The 13,028-nt window shown below is 43.7% G+C and overlaps 1 protein-coding gene across 2 annotated transcripts in view; it reads right to left on the reverse strand.

Moving 5' to 3' along the window:
• sdccag8 (SHH signaling and ciliogenesis regulator sdccag8) overlaps positions 1-13,028 on the reverse strand; it is a 49,982-nt gene that overhangs the window by 2,476 nt on the left and 34,478 nt on the right. Inside the window, exon 17 of one of the 2 annotated variants that reach the window (XR_004784517.2) lies at positions 529-722. The exons of the other annotated variant lie outside the window; for it this stretch is intronic. The gene's annotated coding sequence lies outside the window, so the exon portion shown is untranslated. The remainder of the gene's footprint in view (positions 1-528; positions 723-13,028) is intronic. 2 annotated transcript variants of the gene reach the window in all.

Raw genomic sequence — 13,028 nt, forward strand, 5'->3', positions numbered from 1 at the left:
TACTGATGCTGATCATCTTTTTTTTATCCCGAGCTGCCGACCTCCTGCATGGGAGACGGACACGCTACCAAGGAGGCTAAAGCCCAGCGGCGCCAGCAACTGTCGCAAGAACGTCTCTTAAGGTGTCGGTGTGTGAGGTTTACACACTGCACTGCACAGTTGACCACTGTTAAACATGCACAACAACACAAAACATGCAAGAACTAAATCCCAATATTCGTGCCTGGTGACATTCTGGAAAACTGTGCATTGATGAAGGCTAATGTCAACAGCATTATCAGGTAAATTGGCCGCAATGTCATCTATTGTCTCAGGGACAGGAGCGCTGACACCGGCTGGTCCATTTGGGATTTTATTGTTCTATCGCACTATAGAGACTGTTCATTATACAGCACTTTCTTAGTTTAAACATTTCTATTTTAGGTAGGTTGATATGGTCTATTGGTGAAGTAACATTGATTGGGGTTCATCCCCATCGGGAGAGAAAACCTGCTCTGGAGTGCACACGGCCCGGGACTGACAGTTCACCTTTCAGCAGAACAATGGCCTGAGGCGTGGAGCCAAGGCGACGCTGGAGTGGCTTGAGGACAAGTGTCCGACTGTCCAGCCAGAGCTCAGACTAGAACATCTGTGGAGAGAGCTGGAGTTCAAAGAGGCTTCCCATCCACCATCCGTCCTGACAGAGCCTGTTCTCTTCACGGCTGCTTCGTGCTTGTTCACAGCTTGTGAGAGAGAATCGAAATGTGAACAATCTGTTGGAAAGTGAAATATCACAAAGAAATAATCTTCGAAAACCACTGCACTGTGTATCGAGAGTAAATCGCCGTTCACTTGGTCTGTCACTGTTTCAACAGGTCCAGAGGGCGACAAGGCAGGCGGGGAAACTGTGTGTGATAAAGAGGAGGAGGAGGAGGAGGATGAAGAGCGCTGTGGCTCGGGGCAGAGGGAGACGGAGAGAGGTAGCTAGGGGGGAGACAGATGCCCCTGCCCTGCTGGTCATGTTGGCAGTGTCTGGGCTGCCTGTGTGTGACAGACGGGGGAAGCCAACATCCTCCACAATCTGCTCTGCTCCCACCACGACCCCACATTGTCCTCACTCTGCCCCCCCCCCCCCCCCCCCCCCCCCTTTTCTTTTTTAGGAACTCTCTTCCTCCTCAAATGTCCCAGCATGAGTTTCCATCCCCATCAGCACTCCCTTCGTACACCCAGCTATAACCTGTCCTCTCTCAGCGTTCCCTCTCTTCGAACACATGTCTGCTGGCCGCTTTATCTCAGCCCTGGAGGCTGTGTCCAGTCCTGGGGGCCGAGGGCGAGGACCCCCCCCCTCCCTGCCTGGTGCTCTGCAGTCGGCTGCCAAGCTGTCCTGACCAGCCACCCTCTGTCCTACGGCATCACACAGCACCACGGCATGGCACAGCAGGGCACCGCCGCGTCACACACGCACAGACACATATAGAGTCCCGCTGTGACTGAAGACACAAGATGCACTAAGTGCAGGAGATATCAGTGGAGGATCTAAAGGTCAGAAATAGAGAGCGTAAAAGTTTTCTGCTGCCACATCAGTGCAAGGACAGAGTGATACTTCATTTGTGGTTCTCCCAGCATTTGCGCTTTGAAAAATTCATCAACGACATCTCTATCCATAAACATTGTCCGTGTCGATCTATATACGGGTGTAACCACAGGTGAAAATCTAAAATCCAGTATCTCTAATATTGGATCCTTTCCTAAACTCAATCAAAAAAGGATTAACAACGCAGAAATGTCCAACTTCTGAAAAGTATGTTCGTTAATTCACTAAATATTGGTCGGCGTTCCTTTAGCATGAATTCCTGCATCAATTCGGGGTGGCATGGAGGCGATCAGTCTGTGGCACTGCTGAGACGTTATTGAAGCCCGTGTTGCTTTGACAGCAGCCTACTTCTCGTCTGTATTGTTGGGTCGAGGGTTTCTCATCTTCCTCTTGAAAAAACCCCACTGAATCTCTATGGGGTTCAGGTCAGGTGAGTTGGACCAACACAAGCAGATGACACGGAACCGCAAGTAATCACAGACTGTGGAAACGTCCCACTGGACTTCAGGCAGCTTGGATTCTGTGCCTCTCCACTTTTCCTCCAGACTCTGGGACCTTGATTTCCCAAATAAAATGCAAAAATTACTTTCATCTAAAAAGAAGACGTTGGACCGCTGAGCAACAGTCCAGTTCTTTTTCTCCGGAGTGGCTCGATACTAAGAATGCAACAGCTGTAGACAATCTCCTGAAGTGTGTGGTGGCTCTTGATGAACTGACTCCAGCCTCAGTCCACTCCTGATGAAACTCCTACGTTCTTGAATCAGCTTTGCTGGACAACCCTCTCAAGGCTGCAGTCATCCCTTTTGCTTGATACCGCACTCTACGGGCCGCCAGCCCTTTCAGCGAGGACCTTCTGTGACTTCTCCTCCTTGTGGAGGGTGTCGATGATCATCTTCTGATAAACTGTCGGGTCAGCAGTCTTCCCCATGATTGTGGTTGAATGTACTGAACTAAGATACACATTATTTAAACTGTATGAATGGTTATTTGCTCAAAATCTAAATGAAATATTCCAATATTCTGAGAAGTTTAAGAACTTTCATTTTCATAAATAACTGATGAAAAACACAACCTTTTCACAATATTCAAATTTTTGCGATGTACCTGGAGTCAGCAGAACAGATGCCGCAGCCGATATTTAAAAAACTGGTTAGAGGCTTATGATTTGGATGAACTGACCCTTGATGAGTGGTGAGAGCAAATGAAAATCAAAGTGAAAAACAGACATAGTCCAACTTTTAACCTCGAGAGGCTCAAAAATGCTTTATCTTACTTTTCTTCTGTCCTTCATTAGACTTTCCTGCATGTACACATTCAAACCTTTCAATCTCAAATCAAATAGAAATACACTTAACAAGAGTAGCACCAACTCTACGAAATTGTAAAAACTGTGAAGTACAAGTGCACTTGGAGAGCACATACCTCCACCAAGGCTGATGCAGGGCTCCAGAGTGTCACCAAAAGTCACTAAAAGATCGCACCGGTCTACTTGGTCGCACCGGTCTGCTAACTTTAAGCTGGTCCGGTCTGTCTGTTTTTTCCCACCAGCATACAGCGTAGAAGAAAACCACGGTCTGAGGCCAATCGGAGGCAGAGAAGGGGCGGGCCGTTCGTCTCTAATTGGCTCTGACGCTGGTTTTCTTCTTTGCCCAATGATGGTGGGGGAAAAAAATCAGGCTATGATAGTTAGAGATGGGCACCGAAATGACTGGCATTAAACAGGCCCCGGGAGTTAATCATTAAAAGGCCGCAGTATCGATAAACTCAGATGTCATCGGTCACATACGCAGGCCTGATCCGTGTGGCGATTGCCCCAAAGTGGGGACCAGTCGAAAATCTGGTTGTACTTCCACCAAGTACAATGGATGGAGACGACGCTCGTTGCCACAAGTGTAACAAGTGTTTTGCAAATAAAGGCGGTAACACAGAACATTCAGTGAAAGTGAAAGTAAACTCTCCTTCTGCTGGTCCAAGTCAAAGACAAGCCCAAAGCCCCTTCACAGCTGCAGCTAGTGGGAGGACGACTGAGGAGAGGGTAACTGAGTGACACCTCGCGGTGACCAGGTCCATAAGACCTACAACCCTTTACAACAATTGAGACAGATCCGCCCGTTTATCTGGATCTGCTCCAAAATTTTAGAGTTTCTTCCTTGGAACATTCCAAGAAGACCCGCTGACAGACAGACAGACAGACAGGGACATGAAAACATAACCTGCTTGGTGGACGACGTCCAAACACTATAGCGATATGTCAGTAAGCTGTAAGATCGGCCAGCCTCTCAGTAAGTGAACACAACAGGCAATCAGCCAGCTAGCCAGTCAGTCAGGTCGTGGCCTACAATGTTTAAAGCTGTTGCAGGGTTGTAATCTGCACGTTTATGTAATGCAGTAACTAAAGCTTTGACCCTGACACACACTCCGTTTGGCCAAAGAGCTGCCAACCTCTGGCCTGCTTATACAACACACACACGCACGTTTATCTCCATGACTTCAGAGGACATTACACTGGCTTACAGTCTTATCCTGGAGACTTACTCAGACCGTAACCATTACTGCTACTTTCCTACAACTAACCCTTAGGCTAACCCTAAAACATCGCTTTACCTTCAAATTCATTGATTTCCAACTTGCTTTTTGTCCCCACAGGAAAGACAGATCACCGCAATAAGATTTAGGTCCCCACAACATGAGTAATACCTGGACCACCCACACACATGCTCTGATCTACCTCTTGTCTCACCTTGCATACCCTCCCTCAGAGGTGTGTGTGTGTGTGTGTGTGTGTGTGTGTGAGAGAGAGATTATAGTAGCACTCCTTCCAGCAGCTAAACCAGAAAATCCAATAACTGGCCTCTATCAACTGGCACACTCATTAATTAGGGCTTAATATGGCTTAATGCTCAGGCACTGCACACACACACACACACACACACACACACACACACACACACACACACACACACACACACACACACACACACACACACACACACACACACACACACACACACACACACACACACACACACACACACACACACACACACACACACACACACACACACACACACACGGGGTTAGGCTGGCTCTCCGCTGCCCGCTGCCAGGTACAGGTAAAGAAGGAAGGAAGCTTGGATGGATTGATGATGAGCTGATGTGCAGACAGATAACTGGATGTTTAGGTGAAGAGGATCTGCAGTTGGTGGTGAGATTCAGGACGGGGTAAAGGCGGGGTGGAGGAACAAAGAGGCTGAAGGCTCCAGTTGCAGGTCCACCTCCCCACTGCTGTTCTGGCAGACAGCTGGTTGTGACGGGGCAGAGGGTTAGAGAAGGAGAGCGACCGGGTGGAAGGGTACCACCTGCTGGATCCCACAGTTTACTGACAACAAACACACACGACAAACACCTAGACAGAAATTATTTCCTCAATCATGCTTTAACAAAAACCTGAAACAACAAGAGTCGTGTAGTGTGTGTGTCTCACTCTCCAGTAGACATAATAAACACAGGATTTGCTGGGAGGCTGTTTGCGATAATTTCCCGACAGGCCGATAATCAAACTCTGCTCACAATCTGCACCTCTAACCGCAGCCCTCTCTGTTGACTGCTGATTCATTACAACACACACACACACACACACACACACACACACACACACACACACACACACACACACACACACACACACACACACACACACACACACACACACACACACACACACACACACACACACACACACACACACACACACACACACACACACACACACACACACAGCTACAGTACCTCTCTGTGGTATACATCAGTCGTAGCCCACAGCTAGTGTCTAAACTCTGTGGTGCGTGTTTTTGTCTGTTTGCATATTTATTTACAGGTGGAAGCCTTTCTCCTAAAGGCATGATCCAAAGGGGAAAGTGCTAATATCATGTTCGAGAAACAGAGAGAAAGTAATTGAGAAAGATCTGGAATTAAATTAAATTATTAGACTAAAAATATCACACACTGAAAGGCTCAAGTGTTAAACCCGAAAGGTGACGGAGCATCCTAACGCAGACAAGTTTACCTGCCATTTTGAGATATTGAGCCACGTTGGTTGTTGAGCTGTGATATGTAAACTGCTACACGCAAAGTTTACACTCCACTTTGTGATCAAGTGTACACAGACAATGCAGCCACTACTTTGACACAATGTCAATTATTTTAGAGCCGCCCCCTTTAGGAAATTCCCTAAAATATATATACTGGACAGAACATATCAAAATAACAGGAACAAAGTCAAAGAGTAACATCTTGTTGTATAATCTGTGTATTTCCAAATATAACCACTCAGCAAGGATTCAAATGAGGGACGTTATAAGATCAAAGATTAAAATGTTTTCCTTTATTTGAAGAAAAATGAAGCAAAGCAAATCTGTGTTAAACTGAACATTAGAGCTATGATTAGAGCGCAGATATTAACTGTGTTTCGGTAACAATATGATACAAAGTGAAAAAGTGAACACAGATAGTCAATATAGTGTGTGTGTGTGTGTGTGTGTGTGTGTGTGTGTGTGTGTGTGTGTGTGTGTGGCCTAGGGGGTGAAGAACGCATGCAGGCAGACGGCCTTGGCTTGCCTGGTTACAACAACACTGCCAGGGGCATAAAGGCTGCAGCTGCCACACACACACACACACACACACACACACACACAAAACCATATTTTGCCCGATCCAAGGCCCACCATTGCTACCCTCACACCCCAGCGCTCAAGCTACATCTTTGCTGGCACACGACTGCACTCAAGAATGTGAATGTGTTTGTGTTTGTGTGTTCGCCCGAAGGCCGTACCCTCTTCCTCTGCACCAACCTGTCATGCCAGTTGTTGCTCTTGCTAACATGTACATTTGGCTTGGGAACACGATTGCTGACACTGTGTGTGTTTTTGATCGGCATGAAAACAACAACGCGTTCCCTCGCTGTTATCGAGTTCTCTTTCATTGCCACTGAGAAGCAAAAAAGCCATTACTTAAAACATACAGACCAACGAAGAAATCAAACATAACCACAAAGTCTTAGTTTTCACCCATTGAGCAGCTCATAGTGAAAAAGACATTTCTGAACTGCTGTCCATAGAACCTTAAAGTCTCTGACCTGCATCAGTCAGAATGTCCCTGGAGAGAGACAGGAGTTTGGCGGTGGGAATAACACATAACACAGTGACATACCTCTACACATCTCAACTTCACTTCTCAAGACTCCTTCTGATATTTGTTTTTCATGTGGACATTATATCTGTTTAATCAATTATTTTTTTGTTGCTCTTGTGTGTGATAATTTCCTATCTGTTGGACATTTGTTTTTTTTTAATGAAGCTACTAGTAACTTTTTTTTTTAAATCCTAATTTTCTTTTAGATTTAATGTCTAAAATGTGCAACTGATTTTAGGTGAGTGAAGATGGCTTCATGACAATTTCATTTTGTAAGCAATCATCAGTGGGTTTAATCCTTTGAAGAATATAAATCTTTAAAAGAAATATACAAGTGAATTAAACAAAAACAACTAAACAAATTACTTCTACATTTCTTATAGTGTGCTGTTGCATTTTTTGATTCAAATTCAAATGGTCACTTAAGATAGAAAATTGATGAATAAATATCTTTTTCTGTTGTAAGAGTAACATTACTGCTGAGGGAGAATGTAGATGTAACCATACATTGATTTGTAAACTGGCCACTGGTTGACACAAGGATGTTAAAATAGGATCAGATGAAACAACTGATCCTGGATGACAGGAGTCAACCTACAGCACTGTGGTATGATTGTTGCAGGATCTGTCATAAAGCTGCAAGAAGTGAAATATTATTGAAGGCCCTTAACACTTGTATTATGTTTTGTTGTTGTTTCACACCAGTATCATGTACAAATGTTGTGATAAAATAAAGTACAAATTACAGAATTATTTGAAACATTTGTTCTACTGAGCTTTGGCTCGACACACAGCTGCATGTGCTGCTGCTACAAACAGACAGACCTGATGTATGGTTCAAACCTTTTTAAAACCTTCAAATTCTATTACATTACTCAAATGTTTTTTATACAATTCCTTATTTTGATATAATTTGTCCTATGTCCCCACAGCAGGCCATTTTCATCCAGATGTTTGACGCCATCTTTGTAGCATCAAATTACATTAACTCCATATTTCCCAATGCCTAAATGAAGAACTAAATAAAAAAATTAAGGGAGGCAAATACAATAATAGAATATATATATATATTTCTTTCTTTTTTCTTTTTTTTTTTTTAAGTGATAAATGGAGAAAATCAATTAATCTGTTCAAAGTATACCCCGAAAGATCAAAACTGGTGTTCGGTCTAGTGGAACTTTTCTGAGTACTGCAGAGCCCCGTGTTGGTTAACATTTGTTATTTATTTTTTGACTTGCCAGCTAGTTATTAAAAAAAGAACAAGATGTAGATAACCCTATGTGAGCACAGCAGTCGTCTCTGCCGTCATTTAGTCACTGTTGGTCTCAGTGCCGCTGCAGCTTGTTACACATCGGTTCAATGTCAATGTGTTTGGTGCCATGAGGCCTGCAGACTCTTTCCTGCTCTCAAAGTGTTTCACTTATTACTTGTGACAATTTTTCCACGGAAGGTGCAGGTGTTTCTGCACGAGTTTTCTAGCTGTAGTTTTATGAAGTAGTGTTAGCGAGTGTCACTGACTGGGGCTTGCGATGTGACGCTTCGCACAGTTAACGCTCCAGCTTGCAAGCCCCTGGCTACAGCCTGACATCTGAGCTGCAAATCTGTGTGTCTGTGTGTGTGTGTGTGTGTGTGTGTGTGTGTGTGTGTGTGTGTGTGTGTGTGTGTGTGTGTGTGTGTGTGACAGAGCTGTAAAGCCACCGTTTGACAATGCTCTTTCAGCAGGCCGCCCTGCATTCGCTCCTGGCTACCGAAGCCAGCTGGGCAATGCAGAGACAGAAACGGTGAGAGGGGAAGGAGAGGAAGATGAAAGAGGAGGGAGGACGACTGATCAGCGCCATCCAGAGGTGAGAACACGAGCACGAGTGACAAATGAAAGGATTGCAGTATTGAACTGTGGACTAAACTGTTCCTATCTGGCATCGAATACATTTGGAAAATGTCAACTGTTAGACCACCAACCGCCAACTACTTTTAACATCTTATTGTGCCTGAACTTCTTTTTCTGCAATTTCTGTAAAAACCTTTCTTCCAGGAAAAAAAGACCACACGATAAAGTAAAGGGGCTGTTGTTCCCGGAAAAATAAAATCAAGGAAAAAGAAACTGCGCTATATATGTAATCAGCAGAAATGCGACAGCAGTGATGTTGATATAAATCTGTGGAACACGAATGTGAAGTGTGTAAAAGCTGCAGCTCACACTGGGCCTTCTTCATTTTCTTTGTGGTATCTCACTCTTTTACCATCCCTCTATGTCTCGATATCTCTCAGATCACACACACTCAGATGCAACTCACAAACATTCCTGTATGCGCTCACACTCACGCACACACATTTACACATTTACACACACACACACAATACACAGATGAGATAAATGAAAGCTGTCCCCTTTTCTTCGTCGCAGCCCTTGCCAACTTAATTTGCAAATGAAAAGTTTTTCGAGGAGCGTCCTTTGCTTCTGGGGCATGGCAGTACAGTGTGTTCAGGGGTGGGGGGTGAGGAGAGGGTTTGACAGAGGGTGTGTGTGTGTGTGTGTGTTTGTATGGCAGGAGCCCAGATGAAGCAGCCCTCGCCCTAGGCTTGCTGTTCGCCTGCGGTAGCAGCAAGCCTGTTCCTTCTTCCCCGGCCCGCCGCGACCATTTGTTCCATTAACCAATCTCCTGAAGCCTCTGGTGCAAACACACATACACACAAACGCACACACGCACACGCACACGCACACACACACACACACACACACACACACACACACACATTTCAACAACTGCTTGCACAGCTCATGCCACACATGGCCCTCCATCCCTCCTCCGCCTTCCTTCAGACGCACGCACCATCTTTCTTCGTGGAGGCCATATGGCCCAGTGAAGCCTGTGGATCTACAGGCACATCTGCGTATATGTTGCTGCTCTCCTTAAAGGGCTGCACAGTGAGCTACACGCGCACACACACACACACACTGTTGTCACTATGTGTGGTTAAGCAAGTGTTGGTGTTATGTTGGTCTGTTGTACATGTGTGTGTCTGTGTGAGAGAGAGTCTGTGTATGTGACCTAAGTGTGTACATGCATAGTGATAATTGGTGAAACAGCCTGCGAACAGCTGCAGGGTGAGGAAAGGTTGCATAGTGTTTGCTACAGAAAGCAAAGGGGACGAGGAGACAGGGGGGAGCGGAGAAAGAGAGGAGGGGAGAAAAGTTGAAGAAAAGAAGGAGGGCAAAGAGGAAAGGGAAGTGAAAAGCAATGAGAAAAGGAAGGAGATGCTGAGGTAAGAGAAGAGGGGGCGAAAGCACGGGGAAGATGCTTATGGTTGAAAAACGGGATGTCAATTTTAAGCATTTAAGAAGTCACAGCAAACCTTTGTCTCTCCATTTTTATGTCCAACAAACTCAATCAGTGGGGGAAAAATATATATCTTTGAAAAATGTATACACAAGGACTGGACTTCTAACATTCAGTCATTAGTTAGCACTTTGAGATCGCTTTTAGCAATGAAAAGTGCTCTATAAATACAATTTATTATTATTATTATTACATTAGTTATTTAAATATTTATACATATATAAATGAAATCAATTTGAATATACACACGAATAGACTTGATAGATAGAATTTTCTTTTTTTATGTGAATCATGAAGAAATAAAGTAGTGAAGTATATTCCAAATTTAAAAAATACAGTAAGGAGTTACATTTTCTTTCTCTCTTGTGTCTTTTCTAATTTTAATACTGTGGCTGCAATGAGAACTAATGCTGCGAGCCAGATATTAATCAATAAATCAATCATATTTCATTATTTAAAGGATTGTTCACACTGAGAAAAAGAACTGCTAACCGAGTATGAATAATAATAGTTCCTTAGCATTCCAGATATTTATCGATAAGATCTTCTTCACTGCGGTGTTCTCACCAGGAGCCTTTTCCTAAACATTAATCAGCACTTTAGATTTTGCTTTTGTCAGAACTGTTTTAAGATTTCCAATGATATAAACAAATCAGATAAGACTTTTTGTCTTTAAATAAATTGTAAAATAACACACATCTATTCCCTGCATATTTCTTTTTACATCTGTAATTTGTTCTTTTGCATTTGTGTTAAACATTTCCTCTCCTCACTGAGGAACAATCTATTTAAATGATATCAATATAAGCGATGTTTTGTTTGTGTACTGTACCAGAAAACTGCATAACTAAATAAAAAAATTATCGATCAAATAAAGATTTTAAAATAAAGTTGTAAATGGTTTGAAGATCTAAAATAAAATTGATGCTGCTAACATTTCCAGTTGTGTTCACTTGCATGAACCAACATTTTATGCATCACTTTTTAACTCACACTGCTGATAAAAACAGACATATAACCTTGGGATGAATAATCTATAATAATTGTCTTTTGCATCTTCCCTAATTCGTTGCTCACCTGCTCCATCTCTTCACCCTCCATTCTATGCCTTAATTTCATAACACAGCAACACAGAAAAAGTGAAATAAATAATTAAATGGTGCAGCAAAAACATTGTGTGCTAAAACCCCTGTGTAGTTTGGCAATCAAGCTCGCCCATGTAAAAATAAATCAAGCTGATTTTCCAAATGTTTTGTGCGTGGTGCGCTGTTGCCGCTCTTCGCAGCACAGATTGCAGGCCGATGGAGAGGCTGTGGGGAGGGGCGGGGCGCTGGATATTGAACCCACTTGCACCAGCTTGTTAACACGTACACCTTAACCCCCGAGCGTCACGGCAGGGCGCCCATCAACCACCCAGGGCCTGCAGGGGCAACTCATATATACTCAACGTATGGATGCACACACAGACACACTTACAAGAACGTGTAAGCATGTGAACAGTAACATATGAAAAGGCTGATATACCGGTTGTACATGAATGTACACACATGCATATAAATATAACTGCGTGCGCACACACACACACAGAAGAGAGAGCAACCAAATTCTATAAGAGAACACAAGGTTCATTCCTGTCTCTACAACAACGCCCTAAGGAATATTAAATTAGGTTCAATTTTATTTGTATAGCGCCAAAACACAACACACATTAACTCTTTACATAGTGAGGTCGAGACCGCACAATATTACAGAGAAACACAACAGATTTCACGATGAGCAGCACTTCTCGACTGTGGAGAGACAAAAATCTCTTTTACTAAATACTGTGAATCTATTTTTTTATTTCTAAAAGGTAAGGCCTATTCGATAAATCATATTTGCGGAAGGTAGAACACCAGCTTTAGAGTTTGCCACCAGAGTACCAGCAATACAATCACATGGAGGAAAACTAAGCAGCTGCAACATGGATCATCGTAAATGTGAGTCATACCTCACTCGCCTCCCTGTCTCTCCCTCATCCCAGTGCTGTACCTTCTTACCTCCTAAAAATAATACATTAAAAACGCAAAAATAGGCATATCTGCTGATCATAACTCACTCCGTGGATTCCCGAACATATACATTTTTAACCGGTAGAATTATCTCTGGTCAAGTGGTAGAACAGTCACTCCAAAAGTGACCTCATGTAGAACTGAACTCTTGAGATTTTTAAATATCATGTGGATTCATCAACCAACTAAGTGTCAAAAGCAGAAAATAAAACTCACTAAATGCCAAGAGTGATTAGATGGGAGATGGTTCAGATGGGAGAAGAGAGAAGTTAGGTGCCAACTTCCCAGCCAATCTACTTTTGGCAGCCAGATTCCTACTCTGCTAAACCTCCAGAGAGCATGCAATAGCAACACACACACACACACACACACACACACAGACACAGACAGACACACACACACACACACACACACACACACACACACACACACACACACACACACACACACACACACACACACACACACACACACACACACACACACACACACACACACACACACACACACACACACACACACACACACAAACAATGCCACCATAGCATATGGGCAGAAACATACAGAATAGTCATACTTCACACTCCTTGACAACTTAGATTGTTTTGCTTTCCATGAAACTCACAAAAAGAGTCGCGCACAACCAGGAGACAGCTGTGACTTGGTAAACTTTGTTTTTTGGCAGCGTCTGACTGTCGACAGGTTAACACCGGTGGGTGGTAGACAATATGTGGTGTCAGTGATGGAGCAGGAGAGAAGGGTGAGCGAGTGTGTGTGTATGTGTGTGTTTGGTTGTGTTTAAGAGTAAGGTGAAGTTTGGGAGGGGGGGGTAAGAGAGCCTGCACAGTGGGGCAACAACACCCACACACCCTTGTC

This window comes from Scophthalmus maximus, chromosome 10, assembly GCF_022379125.1.
Source record: "Scophthalmus maximus strain ysfricsl-2021 chromosome 10, ASM2237912v1, whole genome shotgun sequence".
NCBI lineage: Eukaryota > Metazoa > Chordata > Actinopteri > Pleuronectiformes > Scophthalmidae > Scophthalmus > Scophthalmus maximus.